We start from the raw sequence: 16709 nt of genomic DNA on the forward strand, positions 1-16709 counted from the left end.
GTTCGAATGCCACCACTACCAAATGATTTCTGACTTACAAGGTTTGATAACAATCTTATCAATTTAAATAAAAGTCTGGGTTATATTGAGATGTTCTACATTTTTACTGGGTCAAATACAGTCACCTTCGGTACGATTACTGATGTGTAATTTGTGTTGTATTTCACTTAGCTTTCAGCGTTTTTAATCTGCACACTTCAATTATACCGAAGGGTGAAACATTGTCCGAGGAACCGATGCTGTAAGTCAAGTACGCACTGGAATTAGATACCTAAATCAGACTTCGTAAGTATACATCAAGTCATAGTGTTGAACTTTATTCCATTACCTACTGCCTTTTCCCGTAAGATTTGGTTTCATATATATTTTTCGTAACTAAATGATCGGCCTCGTATGTTTTATTCACTTCTCACTAGAACGAAACAATTACTATGGTTTCACACGTCTACAATTTTTCGATTTTTGTAGAATTTCCACATTTTTCCGAATCCACTGTCTGTATTTACATTGGGAAAGAAATCTTCACATAGAGAATTCACTGTCACAAGCCGATTTTCACAAGACAAGGTGGCAAGATGAACAGATTAATTTAATCGAACATGAATTTCATGTTCATTTGACGTTTCCTAAATGATATGCTGCTCTTGCTGTATACCTTGGAAGATTATTAGTAGCCGTAACATAAAGCTTAAGAAACGACAGAAACGTTGAATCATGTATCTCTGAAGATGATAGGTTGCGAACAAGAGTTTGTATCAGAATGTTATTCCACCACGAAATTGAGCAGCTCAAGGAGAGTGTTTACAATTTTATTGCATGGATGAGAAGAGCATCAAGAGAATTGTATGTTCTGCCAAGAACTTAAAGTACTTCACAAGAGAACATAAGAGGAGGTATTGATCGGAATTGTGCTTTATTTATATAAATATGGGATAGGAAATTTTGTTGGAAGTAGTTACAGCCCTACATTTCGTGTCGTGAAAAATCTCTGAACAATCATTACCATAACTAGGATGATAGAAAAGTTGACGAAATACATCTTTAGTTAAATGTGTGGCCTCGGTAGCGCAGTCGGTAGCGCGTGAGTCTCATAATCTCAAGGTCGTGAGTTCAATCCTCACCCGGGGCATTTGTTTTGTAAATTTTAAAGTTACTGTTGTAAATATAATTCTCCTTTTCAACAAGAACATGGGACAAGCGGATCCAATTTATTTCACTCACACTTTTCAAATGCATAAACAGATATCTCATTTCAGTGTAAATACGGCACACTTGTCAGAGCAGACTTGATGATGACTCATTCAGAATTTAAGGAATCGTTGAGTTTTCTGTGGAATAAGGTTGCATGTGGAGTAGCGTAGCATAGACGAAAAGTCTAAGGCGCCTTTTTTAGGCACTAGTCTCTTCGAGGGCGTGGGTTCGGTTGCCACCACTACCAAATGATTTCTGAATTACAAGGTTTGATAACAATCTTATCAATTTAAATAAAAGTCTGGGTTATATTGAGATGTTCTACATTTTCACTGTTTCAAATACAGTCATCTTCGGTACGATTACTGCTGTGTAATTTTCTTGTATTTCACTTAGCTTTCAGCGCTACACAAGCCGATTTTCACAAGACAAGGTGGCAAGATAAACAGATTAATTTAATCCCCACACCCCCTATACGCGTTCATGGCGTGGTGCTATGCACAGGGGAGAACTTTACCTTTACCTTTTTATGAATTTCATGTTCATTTGGCGTTTCCTAAAGGATATGCTGCTCTTGCTGTATACCTTGGAGGATAAATAAGTAGCCGTAACATAAAGTATAAGAAACGACAGAAACGTTGAATCACGTATCTCTGAAGATGATCGGTTGCGAACAAGAGTTTGTAGCAGAATGTTATTCCACCGTGAAATTGAGCAGCTGAAGAAGAGTGTTTACAATTTAATTGCATGGATGAGAAGAGCATCAAGAGAATTGTATGTTCTGCCAAGAACTTAAAGTACTTCACAAGAGAACATAAGAGGAGGTATTGATCGGAATTGTGCTTTATTTATATAAATATGTGATAGGAAATTTTGTTGGAGGTAGTTACAGCCCTACATTTCGAGTCGTGAAAAATCTCTGAACAATCATTACCATAACTAGGATGATAGAAATGTTGAAGAAATACATTTTTAGTTAAATGTGTGGCCTCGGTAGCGCAGTCGGTAGCGCGTGAGTCTCATAATCTGAAGGTCGTGAGTTCAATCCTCACCCGGGGCATTTCTTTCGTAAATTTTAAAGTTACCGTTGTAAATATATCTCCCCCTTCCAACAAGAACATGGGACAAGCGGATCCAATTTATTCAACTGACACCTTTCAAATGCATAAACAGATATCTCATATCAGTGGAAATAGGGCACACGTGTCTAAGCAGACTTGATGATGACTCATTCAGAATTTAAGGAATCGTTGGGTTTTCTGTGGAATGATGTTGCATGTGGAGTAGCGTAGACGAGAAATCTAAGACGCCTTTCTTAGGCACAAGTCTCTTCGAGGCCGTGGGTTTGAATGTAACCACTACCAAATGATTTCTGACTTACAAGGTTTGATAACAATCTTATCAATTTAAATAAAAGTCTGGGTTATATTGAGATGTTCTACATTTTACTGGGTCAAATACAGTCACCTTTGGTACGATTACTGCTGTGTAATTTGTGTTGTATTTCACTTAGCTTTCAGCGTTTCTAATCTGCACACTTCAATTATACCGAAGGGTGAAACATTGTCCGAGGAACCGATGCTGTAAGTCAAGTACGCACTGGAATTAGATACCTAAATCAGACTTCGTAAGTATACATCAAGTCATAGTGTTGAACTTTATTCCATTACCTACTGCCTTTTCCCGTAAGGTTTGGTTTCATATATATTTTTCGTAACTAAATGATCGGCCTCGTATGTTTTATTCACTTCTCACTAGAACGAAACAATTACTATGGTTTCACACGTCTACAATTTTTCGATTTTTGTAGAATTTCCACATTTTTCCGAATCCACTGTCTGTATTTACATTGGGAAAGAAATCTTCACATAGAGAATTCACTGTCACAAGCCGATTTTTACAAGACAAGGTGGCAAGATGAACAGATTAATTTAATCGAACATGAATTTCATGTTCATTTGACGTTTCCTAAATGATATGCTGCTCTTGCTGTATACCTTGGAAGATTATTAGTAGCCGTAACATAAAGTTTAAGAAACGACAGAAACGTTGAATCACGTATCTCTGAAGATGATAGGTTGCGAACAAGAGTTTGTATCAGAATGTTATTCCACCACGAAATTGAGCAGCTCAAGCAGAGTGTTTACAATTTTATTGCATGGATGAGAAGAGCATCAAAAGAATTGTATGTTCTGCCAAGAACTTAAAGTACTTCACAAGAGAACATAAGAGGAGGTATTGATCGAAATTGTGCTTTATTTATATAAATATGGGATAGGAAATTTTGTTGGAAGTAGTTACAGCCCTACATTTCGTGTCGTGAAAAATCTCTGAACAATCATTACCATAACTAGGATGATAGAAAAGTTGACGAAATACATTTTTAGTTAAATGTGTGGCCTCGGTAGCGCAGTCGGTAGCGCGTGAGTCTCATAATCTCAAGGTCGTGAGTTCAATCCTCACCCGGGGCATTTCTTTTGTAAATTTTAAAGTTACTGTTGTAAATATAATTTACCTTTTCAACAAGAACATGGGACAAGCGGATCCAATTTATTTCACTCACACTTTTCAAATGCATAAACAGATATCTCATTTCAGTGTAAATACGGCACACTTGTCACAGCAGACTTGATGATGACTCATTCAGAATTTAAGGAATCGTTGAGTTTTCTGTGGAATGATGTTGCATGTGGAGTAGCGTAGACGAGAAGTCTAAGACGCCTTTCTTAGGCACAAGTCTCTTCGAGGCCGTGGGTTCGAATGCCACCACTACCAAATGATTTCTGACTTACAAGGTTTGATAACAAATCTTATCAATTTAAATAAAAGTCTGGGTTATATTAAGATGTTCTACATTTTTACTGGGTCAAATACAGTCACCTTCGGCACGATTACTGATGTGTAATTTGTGTTGTATTTCACTTAGCTTTCAGCGTTTTTAATCTGCACACTTCAATTATACCGAAGGGTGAAACATTGTCCGAGGAACCGATGCTGTAAATCAAGTACGCACTGGAATTAGATACCTAAATCAGACTTCGAAAGTATACATCAAGTCATAGTGTTGAACTTTATTCCATTACCTACTGCCTTTTCCCGTAAGGTTTGGTTTCATATATATTTTTCGTAACTAAATGATCGGCCTCGTATGTTTTATTCACTTCTCACTAGAACGAAACAATTACTATGGTTTCACACGTCTACAATTTTTCGATTTTTGTAGAATTTCCACATTTTTCCGAATCCACTGTCTGTATATACATTGGGAAAGAAATCTTCACATAGAGAATTCACTGTCACAAGCCGATTTTTAAAAAACAAGGTGGCAAGATGAACAGATTAATTTAATCGAACATGAATTTCATGTTCATTTGACGTTTCCTAAATGATATGCTGCTCTTGCTGTATACCTTGGAAGATTATTAGTAGCCGTAACATAAAGTTTAAGAAACGACAGAAACGTTGAATCACGTATCTCTGAAGATGATAGGTTGCGAACAAGAGTTTGTATCAGAATGTTATTCCACCACGAAATTGAGCAGCTCAAGGAGAGTGTTTACAATTTTATTGCAGGGATGAGAAGAGCATCAAAAGAATTGTATGTTCTGCCAAGAACTTAAAGTACTTCACAAGAGAACATAAGAGGAGGTATTGATCGAAATTGTGCTTTATTTATATAAATATGGGATAGGAAATTTTGTTGGAAGTAGTTACAGCCCTACATTTCGTGTCGTGAAAAATCTCTGAACAATCATTACCATAACTAGGATGATAGAAAAGTTGACGAAATACATTTTTAGTTAAATGTGTGGCCTCGGTAGCGCAGTCGGTAGCGCGTAAGTCTCATAATCTCAAGGTCGTGAGTTCAATCCTCACCCGGGGCATTTGTTTTGTAAATTTTAAAGTTACTGTTGTAAATATAATTCCCCTTTTCAACAAGAACATGGGACAAGCGGATCCAATTTATTTCACTCACACTTTTCAAATGCATAAACAGATATCTCATTTCAGTGTAAATACGGCACACTTGTCAGAGCAGACTTGATGATGACTCATTCAGAATTTAAGGAATCGTTGAGTTTTCTGTGGAATAAGGTTGCATGTGGAGTAGCGTAGCATAGACGAAAAGTCTAAGGCGCCTTTTTTAGGCACTAGTCTCTTCGAGGGCGTGGGTTCGGTTGCCACCACTACCAAATGATTTCTGAATTACAAGGTTTGATAACAATCTTATCAATTTAAATAAAAGTCTGGGTTATATTGAGATGTTCTACATTTTCACTGGGTCAAATACAGTCATCTTCGGTACGATTACTGCTGTGTAATTTTCTTGTATTTCACTTAGCTTTCAGCGCTACACAAGCCGATTTTCACAAGACAAGGTGGCAAGATAAACAGATTAATTTAATCCCCACACCCCCTATACGCGTTCATGGCGTGGTGCTATGCACAGGGGAGAACTTTACCTTTACCTTTTTATGAATTTCATGTTCATTTGGCGTTTCCTAAAGGATATGCTGCTCTTGCTGTATACCTTGGAAGATTATAAGTAGCCGTAACATAAAGTATAAGAAAAGACAGAAACGTTGAATCACGTATCTCTGAAGATGATCGGTTGCGAACAAGAGTTTGTAGCAGAATGTTATTCCACCGTGAAATTGAGCAGCTGAAGAAGAGTGTTTACAATTTAATTGCATGGATGAGAAGAGCATCAAAGAATTGTATGTTCTGCCAAGAACTTAAAGTACTTCACAAGAGAACATAAGAGGAGGTATTGATCGGAATTGTGCTTTATTTATATAAATATGTGATAGGAAATTTTGTTGGAGGTAGTTACAGCCCTACATTTCGAGTCGTGAAAAATCTCTGAACAATCATTACCATAACTAGGATGATAGAAATGTTGAAGAAATACATTTTTAGTTAAATGTGTGGCCTCGGTAGCGCAGTCGGTAGCGCGTGAGTCTCATAATCTGAAGGTCGTGAGTTCAATCCTCACCCGGGGCATTTCTTTCGTAAATTTTAAAGTTACCGTTGTAAATATATCTCCCCCTTCCAACAAGAACATGGGACAAGCGGATCCAATATATTCAACTGACACCTTTCAAATGCATAAACAGATATCTCATATCAGTGGAAATAGGGCACACGTGTCTAAGCAGACTTGATGATGACTCATTCAGAATTTAAGGAATCGTTGGGTTTTCTGTGGAATGATGTTGCATGTGGAGTAGCGTAGCATAGACGAAAAGTCTAAGGAGCCTTTTTTAGGCACTAGTCTCTTCGAGGCCGTGGGTTCGAATGCCACCACTACCAAATGATTTCTGACTTACAAGGTTTGATAACAATCTTATCAATTTAAATAAAAGTCTGGGTTATATTGAGATGTTCTACATTTTTACTGGGTCAAATACAGTCACCTTCGGTACGATTACTGATGTGTAATTTGTGTTGTATTTCACTTAGCTTTCAGCGTTTTTAATCTGCACACTTCAATTATACCGAAGGGTGAAACATTGTCCGAGGAACCGATGCTGTAAGTCAAGTACGCACTGGAATTAGATACCTAAATCAGACTTCGTAAGTATACATCAAGTCATAGTGTTGAACTTTATTCCATTACCTACTGCCTTTTCCCGTAAGATTTGGTTTCATATATATTTTTCGTAACTAAATGATCGGCCTCGTATGTTTTATTCACTTCTCACTAGAACGAAACAATTACTATGGTTTCACACGTCTACAATTTTTCGATTTTTGTAGAATTTCCACATTTTCCCGAATCCACTGTCTGTATTTACATTGGGAAAGAAATCTTCACATAGAGAATTCACTGTCACAAGCCGATTTTCACAAGACAAGGTGGCAAGATGAACAGATTAATTTAATCGAACATGAATTTCATGTTCATTTGACGTTTCCTAAATGATATGCTGCTCTTGCTGTATACCTTGGAAGATTATTAGTAGCCGTAACATAAAGTTTAAGAAACGACAGAAACGTTGAATCATGTATCTCTGGTTGCGAACAAGAGTTTGTATCAGAATGTTATTCCACCACGAAATTGAGCAGCTCAAGGAGAGTGTTTGCAATTTTATTGCATGGATGAGAAGAGCATGAAAAGAATTGTATGTTCTGATAAGAACTTAAAGTACTTCACAAGAGAACATAAGAGGAGGTATTGATCGAAATTGTGCTTTATTTATATAAATATGGGATAGGAAATTTTGTTGGAAGTAGTTACAGCCCTACATTTCGTGTCGTGAAAAATCTCTGAACAATCATTACCATAACTAGGATGATAGAAAAGTTGACGAAATACATCTTTAGTTAAATGTGTGGCCTCGGTAGCGCAGTCGGTAGCGCGTGAGTCTCATAATCTCAAGGTCGTGAGTTCAATCCTCACCCGGGGCATTTGTTTTGTAAATTTTAAAGTTACTGTTGTAAATATAATTCCCCTTTTCAACAAGAACATGGGACAAGCGGATCCAATTTATTTCACTCACACTTTTCAAATGCATAAACAGATATCTCATTTCAGTGTAAATACGGCACACTTGTCAGAGCAGACTTGATGATGACTCATTCAGAATTTAAGGAATCGTTGAGTTTTCTGTGGAATAAGGTTGCATGTGGAGTAGCGTAGCATAGACGAAAAGTCTAAGGCGCCTTTTTTAGGCACTAGTCTCTTCGAGGGCGTGGGTTCGGTTGCCACCACTACCAAATGATTTCTGAATTACAAGGTTTGATAACAATCTTATCAATTTAAATAAAAGTCTGGGTTATATTGAGATGTTCTACATTTTCACTGGGTCAAATACAGTCATCTTCGGTACGATTACTGCTGTGTAATTTTCTTGTATTTCACTTAGCTTTCAGCGCTACACAAGCCGATTTTCACAAGACAAGGTGGCAAGATAAACAGATTAATTTAATCCCCACACCCCCTATACGCGTTCATGGCGTGGTGCTATGCACAGGGGAGAACTTTACCTTTACCTTTTTATGAATTTCATGTTCATTTGGCGTTTCCTAAAGGATATGCTGCTCTTGCTGTATACCTTGGAAGATTATAAGTAGCCGTAACATAAAGTATAAGAAACGACAGAAACGTTGAATCACGTATCTCTGAAGATGATCGGTTGCGAACAAGAGTTTGTAGCAGAATGTTATTCCACCGTGAAATTGAGCAGCTGAAGAAGAGTGTTTACAATTTAATTGCATGGATGAGAAGAGCATCAAAGAATTGTATGTTCTGCCAAGAACTTAAAGTACTTCACAAGAGAACATAAGAGGAGGTATTGATCGGAATTGTGCTTTATTTATATAAATATGTGATAGGAAATTTTGTTGGAGGTAGTTACAGCCCTACATTTCGAGTCGTGAAAAATCTCTGAACAATCATTACCATAACTAGGATGATAGAAATGTTGAAGAAATACATTTTTAGTTAAATGTGTGGCCTCGGTAGCGCAGTCGGTAGCGCGTGAGTCTCATAATCTGAAGGTCGTGAGTTCAATCCTCACCCGGGGCATTTCTTTCGTAAATTTTAAAGTTACCGTTGTAAATATATCTCCCCCTTCCAACAAGAACATGGGACAAGCGGATCCAATTTATTCAACTGACACCTTTCAAATGCATAAACAGATATCTCATATCAGTGGAAATAGGGCACACGTGTCTAAGCAGACTTGATGATGACTCATTCAGAATTTAAGGAATCGTTGGGTTTTCTGTGGAATGATGTTGCATGTGGAGTAGCGTAGACGAGAAATCTAAGACGCCTTTCTTAGGCACAAGTCTCTTCGAGGCCGTGGGTTTGAATGTAACCACTACCAAATGATTTCTGACTTACAAGGTTTGATAACAATCTTATCAATTTAAATAAAAGTCTGGGTTATATTGAGATGTTCTACATTTTTACTGGGTCAAATACAGTCACCTTCGGTACGATTACTGCTGTGTAATTTGTGTTGTATTTCACTTAGCTTTCAGCGTTTTTAATCTGCACACTTCAATTATACCGAAGGGTGAAACATTGTCCGAGGAACCGATGCTGTAAGTCAAGTACGCACTGGAATTAGATACCTAAATCAGACTTCGTAAGTATACATCAAGTCATAGTGTTGAACTTTATTCCATTACCTACTGCCTTTTCCCGTAAGGTTTGGTTTCATATATATTTTTCGTAACTAAATGATCGGCCTCGTATGTTTTATTCACTTCTCACTAGAACGAAACAATTACTATGGTTTCACACGTCTACAATTTTTCGATTTTTGTAGAATTTCCACATTTTTCCGAATCCACTGTCTGTATTTACATTGGGAAAGAAATCTTCACATAGAGAATTCACTGTCACAAGCCGATTTTTACAAGACAAGGTGGCAAGATGAACAGATTAATTTAATCGAACATGAATTTCATGTTCATTTGACGTTTCCTAAATGATATGCTGCTCTTGCTGTATACCTTGGAAGATTATTAGTAGCCGTAACATAAAGTTTAAGAAACGACAGAAACGTTGAATCACGTATCTCTGAAGATGATAGGTTGCGAACAAGAGTTTGTATCAGAATGTTATTCCACCACGAAATTGAGCAGCTCAAGCAGAGTGTTTACAATTTTATTGCATGGATGAGAAGAGCATCAAAAGAATTGTATGTTCTGCCAAGAACTTAAAGTACTTCACAAGAGAACATAAGAGGAGGTATTGATCGAAATTGTGCTTTATTTATATAAATATGGGATAGGAAATTTTGTTGGAAGTAGTTACAGCCCTACATTTCGTGTCGTGAAAAATCTCTGAACAATCATTACCATAACTAGGATGATAGAAAAGTTGACGAAATACATTTTTAGTTAAATGTGTGGCCTCGGTAGCGCAGTCGGTAGCGCGTGAGTCTCATAATCTCAAGGTCGTGAGTTCAATCCTCACCCGGGGCATTTCTTTTGTAAATTTTAAAGTTACTGTTGTAAATATAATTTACCTTTTCAACAAGAACATGGGACAAGCGGATCCAATTTATTTCACTCACACTTTTCAAATGCATAAACAGATATCTCATTTCAGTGTAAATACGGCACACTTGTCACAGCAGACTTGATGATGACTCATTCAGAATTTAAGGAATCGTTGAGTTTTCTGTGGAATGATGTTGCATGTGGAGTAGCGTAGACGAGAAGTCTAAGACGCCTTTCTTAGGCACAAGTCTCTTCGAGGCCGTGGGTTCGAATGCCACCACTACCAAATGATTTCTGACTTACAAGGTTTGATAACAAATCTTATCAATTTAAATAAAAGTCTGGGTTATATTAAGATGTTCTACATTTTTACTGGGTCAAATACAGTCACCTTCGGCACGATTACTGATGTGTAATTTATGTTGTATTTCACTTAGCTTTCAGCGTTTTTAATATGCACACTTCAATTATACCGAAGGGTGAAACATTGTCCGAGGAACCGATGCTGTAAGTCAAGTACGCACTGGAATTAGATACCTAAATCAGACTTCGAAAGTATACATCAAGTCATAGTGTTGAACTTTATTCCATTACCTACTGCCTTTTCCCGTAAGGTTTGGTTTCATATATATTTTTCGTAACTAAATGATCGGCCTCGTATGTTTTATTCACTTCTCACTAGAACGAAACAATTACTATGGTTTCACACGTCTACAATTTTTCGATTTTTGTAGAATTTCCACATTTTTCCGAATCCACTGTCTGTATATACATTGGGAAAGAAATCTTCACATAGAGAATTCACTGTCACAAGCCGATTTTTAAAAAACAAGTTGGCAAGATGAACAGATTAATTTAATCGAACATGAATTTCATGTTCATTTGACGTTTCCTAAATGATATGCTGCTCTTGCTGTATACCTTGGAAGATTATTAGAAGCCGTAACATAAAGTTTAAGAAACGACAGAAACGTTGAATCACGTATCTCTGAAGATGATAGGTTGCGAACAAGAGTTTGTATCAGAATGTTATTCCACCACGAAATTGAGCAGCTCAAGGAGAGTGTTTACAATTTTATTGCAGGGATGAGAAGAGCATCAAAAGAATTGTATGTTCTGCCAAGAACTTAAAGTACTTCACAAGAGAACATAAGAGGAGGTATTGATCGAAATTGTGCGTTATTTATATAAATATGGGATAGGAAATTTTGTTGGAAGTAGTTACAGCCCTACATTTCGTGTCGTGAAAAATCTCTGAACAATCATTACCATAACTAGGATGATAGAAAAGTTGACGAAATACATTTTTAGTTAAATGTGTGGCCTCGGTAGCGCAGTCGGTAGCGCGTGAGTCTCATAATCTCAAGGTCGTGAGTTCAATCCTCACCCGGGGCATTTCTTTTGTAAATTTTAAAGTTACTGTTGTAAATATAATTTACCTTTTCAACAAGAACATGGGACAAGCGGATTCAATTTATTTCACTCACACTTTTCAAATGTATAAACAGATATCTCATTTCAGTGTAAATACGGCACACTTGTCACAGCAGACTTGATGATGACTCATTCAGAATTTAAGGAATCGTTGAGTTTTCTGTGGAATGATGTTGCATGTGGAGTAGCGTAGACGAGAAGTCTAAGACGCCTTTCTTAGGCACAAGTCTCTTCGAGGCCGTGGGTTCGAATGCCACCACTACCAAATGATTTCTGACTTACAAGGTTTGATAACAATCTTATCAATTTAAATAAAAGTCTGGGTTATATTGAGATGTTCTACATTTTTACTGGGTCAAATACAGTCACCTTCGGTACGATTACTGATGTGTAATTTGTGTTGTATTTCACTTAGCTTTCAGCGTTTTTAATCTGCACACTTCAATTATACCGAAGGGTGAAACATTGTCCGAGGAACCGATGCTGTAAGTCAAGTACGCACTGGAATTAGATACCTAAATCAGACTTCGTAAGTATACATCAAGTCATAGTGTTGAACTTTATTCCATTACCTACTGCCTTTTCCCGTAAGATTTGGTTTCATATATATTTTTCGTAACTAAATGATCGGCCTCGTATGTTTTATTCACTTCTCACTAGAACGAAACAATTACTATGGTTTCACACGTCTACAATTTTTCGATTTTTGTAGAATTTCCACATTTTTCCGAATCCACTGTCTGTATTTACATTGGGAAAGAAATCTTCACATAGAGAATTCACTGTCACAAGCCGATTTTCACAAGACAAGGTGGCAAGATGAACAGATTAATTTAATCGAACATGAATTTCATGTTCATTTGACGTTTCCTAAATGATATGCTGCTCTTGCTGTATACCTTGGAAGATTATTAGTAGCCGTAACATAAAGCTTAAGAAACGACAGAAACGTTGAATCATGTATCTCTGAAGATGATAGGTTGCGAACAAGAGTTTGTATCAGAATGTTATTCCACCACGAAATTGAGCAGCTCAAGGAGAGTGTTTACAATTTTATTGCATGGATGAGAAGAGCATCAAGAGAATTGTATGTTCTGCCAAGAACTTAAAGTACTTCACAAGAGAACATAAGAGGAGGTATTGATCGGAATTGTGCTTTATTTATATAAATATGGGATAGGAAATTTTGTTGGAAGTAGTTACAGCCCTACATTTCGTGTCGTGAAAAATCTCTGAACAATCATTACCATAACTAGGATGATAGAAAAGTTGACGAAATACATCTTTAGTTAAATGTGTGGCCTCGGTAGCGCAGTCGGTAGCGCGTGAGTCTCATAATCTCAAGGTCGTGAGTTCAATCCTCACCCGGGGCATTTGTTTTGTAAATTTTAAAGTTACTGTTGTAAATATAATTCCCCTTTTCAACAAGAACATGGGACAAGCGGATCCAATTTATTTCACTCACACTTTTCAAATGCATAAACAGATATCTCATTTCAGTGTAAATACGGCACACTTGTCAGAGCAGACTTGATGATGACTCATTCAGAATTTAAGGAATCGTTGAGTTTTCTGTGGAATAAGGTTGCATGTGGAGTAGCGTAGCATAGACGAAAAGTCTAAGGCGCCTTTTTTAGGCACTAGTCTCTTCGAGGGCGTGGGTTCGGTTGCCACCACTACCAAATGATTTCTGAATTACAAGGTTTGATAACAATCTTATCAATTTAAATAAAAGTCTGGGTTATATTGAGATGTTCTACATTTTCACTGGGTCAAATACAGTCATCTTCGGTACGATTACTGCTGTGTAATTTTCTTGTATTTCACTTAGCTTTCAGCGCTACACAAGCCGATTTTCACAAGACAAGGTGGCAAGATAAACAGATTAATTTAATCCCCACACCCCCTATACACGTTCATGGCGTGGTGCTATGCACAGGGGAGAACTTTACCTTTACCTTTTTATGAATTTCATGTTCATTTGGCGTTTCCTAAAGGATATGCTGCTCTTGCTGTTTACCTTGGAGGATAAATAAGTAGCCGTAACATAAAGTATAAGAAACGACAGAAACGTTGAATCACGTATCTCTGAAGATGATCGGTTGCGAACAAGAGTTTGTAGCAGAATGTTATTCCACCGTGAAATTGAGCAGCTGAAGAAGAGTGTTTACAATTTAATTGCATGGATGAGAAGAGCATCAAGAGAATTGTATGTTCTGCCAAGAACTTAAAGTACTTCACAAGAGAACATAAGAGGAGGTATTGATCGGAATTGTGCTTTATTTATATAAATATGTGATAGGAAATTTTGTTGGAGGTAGTTACAGCCCTACATTTCGAGTCGTGAAAAATCTCTGAACAATCATTACCATAACTAGGATGATAGAAATGTTGACGAAATACATTTTTAGTTAAATGTGTGGCCTCGGTAGCGCAGTCGGTAGCGCGTGAGTCTCATAATCTCAAGGTCGTGAGTTCAATCCTCACCCGGGGCATTTCTTTCGTAAATTTTAAAGTTACCGTTGTAAATATATCTCCCCCTTCCAACAAGAACATGGGACAAGTGGATCCAATTTATTCAACTGACACCTTTCAAATGCATAAACAGATATCTCATATCAGTGTAAATATGGCACACTTGTCACAGCAGACTTGATGATGACTCATTCAGAATTTAAGGAATCGTTGAGTTTTCTGTGGAATGATGTTGCATGTGGAGTAGCGTAGACGAGAAGTCTAAGACGCCTTTCTTAGGCACAAGTCTCGTCGAGGCCGTGGGTTCGAATGCCACCACTACCAAATGATTTCTGACTTACAAGGTTTGATAACAATCTTATCAATTTAAATAAAAGTCTGGGTTATATTGAGATGTTCTACATTTTTACTGGGTCAAATACAGTCACCTTCGGTACGATTACTGCTGTGTAATTTGTGTTGTATTTCACTTAGCTTTCAGCGTTTTTAATCTGCACACTTCAATTATACCGAAGGGTGAAACATTGCCCGAGGAACCGATGCTGTAAGTCAAGTACGCACTGGAATTAGATACCTAAATCAGACTTCGTAAGTATACATCAAGTCATAGTGTTGAACTTTATTCCATTACCTACTGCCTTTTCCCGTAAGATTTGGTTTCATATATATTTTTCGTAACTAAATGATCGGCCTCGTATGTTTTATTCACTTCTCACTAGAACGAAACAATTACTATGGTTTCACACGTCTACAATTTTTCGATTTTTGTTGAATTTCCACATTTTCCCGAATCCACTGTCTGTATTTACATTGGGAAAGAAATCTTCACATAGAGAATTCACTGTCACAAGCCGATTTTCACAAGACAAGGTGGCAAGATGAACAGATTAATTTAATCGAACATGAATTTCATGTTCATTTGACGTTTCCTAAATGATATGCTGCTCTTGCTGTATACCTTGGAAGATTATTAGTAGCCGTAACATAAAGTTTAAGAAACGACAGAAACGTTGAATCATGTATCTCTGGTTGCGAACAAGAGTTTGTATCAGAATGTTATTCCACCACGAAATTGAGCAGCTCAAGGAGAGTGTTTACAATTTTATTGCATGGATGAGAAGAGCATGAAAAGAATTGTATGTTCTGATAAGAACTTAAAGTACTTCACAAGAGAACATAAGAGGAGGTATTGATCGAAATTGTGCTTTATTTATATAAATATGGGATAGGAAATTTTGTTGGAAGTAGTTACAGCCCTACATTTCGTGTCGTGAAAAATCTCTGAACAATCATTACCATAACTAGGATGATAGAAAAGTTGACGAAATACATCTTTAGTTAAATGTGTGGCCTCGGTAGCGCAGTCGGTAGCGCGTGAGTCTCATAATCTCAAGGTCGTGAGTTCAATCCTCACCCGGGGCATTTGTTTTGTAAATTTTAAAGTTACTGTTGTAAATATAATTCCCCTTTTCAACAACAACATGGGACAAGCGGATCCAATTTATTTCACTCACACTTTTCAAATGCATAAACAGATATCTCATTTCAGTGTAAATACGGCACACTTGTCAGAGCAGACTTGATGATGACTCATTCAGAATTTAAGGAATCGTTGAGTTTTCTGTGGAATAAGGTTGCATGTGGAGTAGCGTAGCATAGACGAAAAGTCTAAGGCGCCTTTTTTAGGCACTAGTCTCTTCGAGGGCGTGGGTTCGGTTGCCACCACTACCAAATGATTTCTGAATTACAAGGTTTGATAACAATCTTATCAATTTAAATAAAAGTCTGGGTTATATTGAGATGTTCTACATTTTCACTGGGTGAAATACAGTCATCTTCGGTACGATTACTGCTGTGTAATTTTCTTGTATTTCACTTAGCTTTCAGCGCTACACAAGCCGATTTTCACAAGACAAGGTGGCAAGATAAACAGATTAATTTAATCCCCACACCCCTTATACGCGTTCATGGCGTGGTGCTATGCACAGGGGAGAACTTTACCTTTACCTTTTTATGAATTTCATGTTCATTTGGCGTTTCCTAAAGGATATGCTGCTCTTGCTGTATACCTTGGAAGATTATAAGTAGCCGTAACATAAAGTATAAGAAACGACAGAAACGTTGAATCACGTATCTCTGAAGATGATCGGTTGCGAACAAGAGTTTGTAGCAGAATGTTATTCCACCGTGAAATTGAGCAGCTGAAGAAGAGTGTTTACAATTTAATTGCATGGATGAGAAGAGCATCAAAGAATTGTATGTTCTGCCAAGAACTTAAAGTACTTCACAAGAGAACATAAGAGGAGGTATTGATCGGAATTGTGCTTTATTTATATAAATATGTGATAGGAAATTTTGTTGGAGGTAGTTACAGCCCTACATTTCGAGTCGTGAAAAATCTCTGAACAATCATTACCATAACTAGGATGATAGAAATGTTGAAGAAATACATTTTTAGTTAAATGTGTGGCCTCGGTAGCGCAGTCGGTAGCGCGTGAGTCTCATAATCTGAAGGTCGTGAGTTCAATCCTCACCCGGGGCATTTCTTTCGTAAATTTTAAAGTTACCGTTGTAAATATATCTCCCCCTTCCAACAAGAACATGGGACAAGCGGATCCAATTTATTCAACTGACACCTTTCAAATGCA

The 16709-nt window shown here is 37.2% G+C and overlaps 13 non-coding genes across 13 annotated transcripts; all 13 read left to right on the forward strand.

The window, feature by feature from the left end:
• Positions 1 to 1056: 1056 nt before the first annotated feature.
• Positions 1057 to 1129, forward strand: TRNAM-CAU (transfer RNA methionine (anticodon CAU)). The gene has a single exon. It is a non-coding gene; the product is annotated as a tRNA-Met (tRNA).
• Positions 1130 to 2178: 1049 nt separating this feature from the next.
• TRNAM-CAU (transfer RNA methionine (anticodon CAU)) lies at positions 2179 to 2251 on the forward strand. Its single transcript has one exon. It is a non-coding gene; the product is annotated as a tRNA-Met (tRNA).
• A 1338-nt stretch (positions 2252 to 3589) lies between these two features.
• Positions 3590 to 3662, forward strand: TRNAM-CAU (transfer RNA methionine (anticodon CAU)). The gene has a single exon. It is a non-coding gene; the product is annotated as a tRNA-Met (tRNA).
• Positions 3663 to 5002: 1340 nt separating this feature from the next.
• On the forward strand, positions 5003 to 5075 carry TRNAM-CAU (transfer RNA methionine (anticodon CAU)). The gene has a single exon. It is a non-coding gene; the product is annotated as a tRNA-Met (tRNA).
• A 1047-nt stretch (positions 5076 to 6122) lies between these two features.
• On the forward strand, positions 6123 to 6195 carry TRNAM-CAU (transfer RNA methionine (anticodon CAU)). The gene has a single exon. It is a non-coding gene; the product is annotated as a tRNA-Met (tRNA).
• A 1334-nt stretch (positions 6196 to 7529) lies between these two features.
• Positions 7530 to 7602, forward strand: TRNAM-CAU (transfer RNA methionine (anticodon CAU)). Its single transcript has one exon. It is a non-coding gene; the product is annotated as a tRNA-Met (tRNA).
• Positions 7603 to 8649: 1047 nt separating this feature from the next.
• Positions 8650 to 8722, forward strand: TRNAM-CAU (transfer RNA methionine (anticodon CAU)). The gene has a single exon. It is a non-coding gene; the product is annotated as a tRNA-Met (tRNA).
• A 1339-nt stretch (positions 8723 to 10061) lies between these two features.
• On the forward strand, positions 10062 to 10134 carry TRNAM-CAU (transfer RNA methionine (anticodon CAU)). The gene has a single exon. It is a non-coding gene; the product is annotated as a tRNA-Met (tRNA).
• Positions 10135 to 11474: 1340 nt separating this feature from the next.
• Positions 11475 to 11547, forward strand: TRNAM-CAU (transfer RNA methionine (anticodon CAU)). The gene has a single exon. It is a non-coding gene; the product is annotated as a tRNA-Met (tRNA).
• Positions 11548 to 12886: 1339 nt separating this feature from the next.
• Positions 12887 to 12959, forward strand: TRNAM-CAU (transfer RNA methionine (anticodon CAU)). Its single transcript has one exon. It is a non-coding gene; the product is annotated as a tRNA-Met (tRNA).
• A 1049-nt stretch (positions 12960 to 14008) lies between these two features.
• Positions 14009 to 14081, forward strand: TRNAM-CAU (transfer RNA methionine (anticodon CAU)). Its single transcript has one exon. It is a non-coding gene; the product is annotated as a tRNA-Met (tRNA).
• Positions 14082 to 15410: 1329 nt separating this feature from the next.
• Positions 15411 to 15483, forward strand: TRNAM-CAU (transfer RNA methionine (anticodon CAU)). The gene has a single exon. It is a non-coding gene; the product is annotated as a tRNA-Met (tRNA).
• A 1047-nt stretch (positions 15484 to 16530) lies between these two features.
• Positions 16531 to 16603, forward strand: TRNAM-CAU (transfer RNA methionine (anticodon CAU)). The gene has a single exon. It is a non-coding gene; the product is annotated as a tRNA-Met (tRNA).
• The last annotated feature ends 106 nt before the right edge of the window (positions 16604 to 16709 follow it).

This window comes from Lepisma saccharinum, chromosome 3 (genome assembly GCF_977018435.1).
Source record: "Lepisma saccharinum chromosome 3, izLepSacc3.1, whole genome shotgun sequence".
NCBI classification, from domain to species: domain Eukaryota; kingdom Metazoa; phylum Arthropoda; class Insecta; order Zygentoma; family Lepismatidae; genus Lepisma; species Lepisma saccharinum.